Raw genomic sequence first — 2,956 nt, forward strand, 5'->3', positions numbered from 1 at the left:
TGAGAGGTTTTTGCTATAGGGCGCGTGTGCTCGCCAAACAGACAGAAAGAGACAGAGAGACAGAAAACGAAAAATCACCCCCCGAGGGGGGATGGCCACGCTGCAGTCCCTTCTCCTCCATTCTCCTCTCAGGATCTTGGGCACGCACGCACACACGCCGGGCATGAGTTTAAGCCACCGGGTCTGGGACGCGAACCATGGTTGACTACATGGGAGTCCAGCGACATAGCCATTATGCTAACTGCTGGTTCCCGTGTTTCCTAATTTCTAATCATTTTTTTTTTTCTTTTTGTTGTTGAGTTCTAAGGGTTCTTTATATATTTTGGACAATAGACTCTTACTAAATACATGATTTTTAAGTATTTTATCTCATTCCATACGTTGTCTTTTCAAGCGCTTTGTAATGTCCTCTGATTTGCAAAAGTTTTTAATTTTAGTGAAGCCCAGTATATCTATTTTACTTTTTTTGCACGTGCTTTTGCCAAATCGAAAGCTGTGAAGATTTACCCCTGTTTTCTCCTAGGAGATTTGTGTTGTATTAGTTCTTGCATTTGGGTCATTGATCTATTTTGTTGAGGAGACTTATTCTTTCTTCCAGTTAATGATCTTATCAGTTCTTGTCAAAAATCAGTTCCCTATAGATGCATGCATTTGTTTCTGGACTCTGTTTTATTCTACTGAGCTATATGTGTGTCCTTATGCAAGTATTGCCTTGTTTTTGCCTTTGTAATAACTTCTGAAATCAGGAAGTATGAGTCCTCCAACTTTGATTTTCTTTTGATTTGAGATCCTTGCAATTCCATATGAATTTTAGAATTATTTCGGGGGGGGTGTCGGGGAGAGAGAGAAGTCGTTGGGTTGTTAATAAAGATTACACCAAATTTGTAGAAAGATTTAGATAGAATTGTCATCCAATATTTTTCCAGTTTGTGGACATGGATGTTGTAATGGTTAATACGTCAAGTTGTCTGCATATGTGGTCAGACAGTATTCTAGCTGTCTCTTTTACAGTGTTCTGTGGATAGAATGAGCATTTACATGTATCTGTAGACAGAGTAAAACAGATCCTCTTGCACTATATGAGTGGGTTTCATTCAATTGGTTGAAGACCTTAACAAAAAAATTTAAAAGACTGATGTTCCTGAAGCAGAGCGTGCTGTCAACAGAGGGCCTTCAGACTACTGCTGCAGCCTCAACTCTTCCCTATCTCCAGCCTGCGCTTACAGATCACATAAACTAATTCTCTAAAACAAGTATCTTCTTCAGGTCTTTGGTAACTCCCTTCAGCAATGTTCCGGAACTCCCAGGTGTAACTCTCCGATCTGTCAGTCTTATTTCTTGGCTTGTATTCACTGATGGTCGGGAAGGGCTCTAGAGCTCAACGGAAACGGTGACCATTTACACAAAAGTGTGGGGCGTAAAAACGGAACCCAGTCCCGTGAAGTGGCCCGTACGGGGATCGAACCCGCGACCTTGGCGTTATTAGCACCACGCTCTAACCAACTGAGCTAACCGGCCACCACAAGGGTGGCGCGCTTCCTTATGTCCCTTTAAATCTTATTTCACCAATGTTCTCTCTAGCGTTTTTTCTTCCAGGACAAGAAAGCCGTTTTTCTATTAAGTTAAAAAATAAATAAAGCAAGCAAGGTGAACTCTTCGCAGCTGGCAGGAGCGGTCCCGCCTCCCCCGGGAAAACTCGCGTTTTCCAAACGCCAATCCCACAAGAGTCGACCACCGCCCGGGGCCAGCCTCCGCGCGCACGCCTGCCCCAGGGCTGCGCGGACAGACAGGGGGTCCGCTGCCCCGCGGGGGCTCGACCGGGGCCCGCCGCGTGCCGGGATCCCGGGAGTATCACGGGGGCGCAGACCACTGCCCAGCGTTCGGTTCCCGGAGACCCGGTTAGGTCCACCGCGACTTTCCCCTTCCGCGCAGCAGGATGCAGGAGGCTTGATAACACCCTTTTGCCAAGAGACCGGTTGGGTGGCGCTGATGTCCTAGCCGGACACCCGGATGGCTGTCACCACTTGGTTTCAACAAGACTGTGAAAGTGTAGTATAAAATAATGCTCAAGGACTGTTCCCGCCCGGTTTCGAACCGGGGACCTTTCGCGTGTGAGGCGAACGTGATAACCACTACACTACGGAAACAGTCATGCCAGAGTCGTTCGCGCACAGGTGGGAAGGCTCAGAGCCTGCAGGGCCTAACCATGTTCACTGCAAGCGGAATCTGAGCAGAACCGCTGAAAGGCCTGTTTCTCTGCCCTTCAGTTTACGGAAACCCAACAACTCGGCACCAAAGGCTTTGCCCAGGGCCCCACCCTTGCACAGACCCCCAGCATGGAGCTGAGGCCACCCCTGGGCAGTGCTCTGAGACCTGTTGCTCTGTGCCGGGTTCTCATCTGCCGGAGGCAGCGAGTGGGAACCGGAAACACGCGGCCGGACCCAGGAGACGACGGCTGGGGCTTTCTCCCCATTCCCTCCTCATTTCCCTCGCAGTCAATTGACCAGAAACAGGGCTTCGGTTCACTACCAGGCTTCGGGGAAACGCAGCAGGGGCGAGAACCGGGGTCGCAGCAGGATGAAATCCAGGAGTTCGGCTCTGCCCTGGAGAACTGAGTCCAGTAGGAAGTCTTCCTTAAAACCCTGCGCTGCTGTGGTTCTGCTCTGGCGCCCACAGACGGCGCAGTGGGCGAGAGTTGGGACAAGCTCGAAGTCACCCTTGAACCTGGCCTTCCTGGTGGGGTGGGCCTGGAAACACGACTTGCCACAGGCGGCAACTTCCCACAGTGAGGCCTTCCACCAGGCGCAAACTGAGGACTGGGCGTCCTAAGTTATTAGAGAAAGGTGAACAGACTCAGAAGGAGCAGTCCTAGCTTGGCGGTGATGGGGTTCAGGCTGCCCCCAAATGGAGCCCCTTCGCATTTGAGAACTGTGCAGAGGCAGGAAGGTCTCTTTCC

The 2,956-nt window shown here is 50.2% G+C and overlaps 2 non-coding genes across 2 annotated transcripts; both read right to left on the minus strand.

Annotated features, from left to right (window-relative positions):
* Positions 1-1,444: 1,444 nt before the first annotated feature.
* Positions 1,445-1,518, minus strand: TRNAI-AAU (transfer RNA isoleucine (anticodon AAU)). Its single transcript has one exon. It is a non-coding gene; the product is annotated as a tRNA-Ile (tRNA).
* Positions 1,519-2,074: 556 nt separating this feature from the next.
* TRNAV-CAC (transfer RNA valine (anticodon CAC)) lies at positions 2,075-2,147 on the minus strand. The gene has a single exon. It is a non-coding gene; the product is annotated as a tRNA-Val (tRNA).
* Positions 2,148-2,956: the final 809 nt, after the last annotated feature.

This window comes from Tupaia chinensis, unplaced genomic scaffold (assembly GCF_000334495.1).
Source record: "Tupaia chinensis unplaced genomic scaffold, TupChi_1.0 Scaffold140356_1, whole genome shotgun sequence".
Taxonomy (NCBI): Eukaryota; Metazoa; Chordata; class Mammalia; order Scandentia; family Tupaiidae; genus Tupaia; species Tupaia belangeri.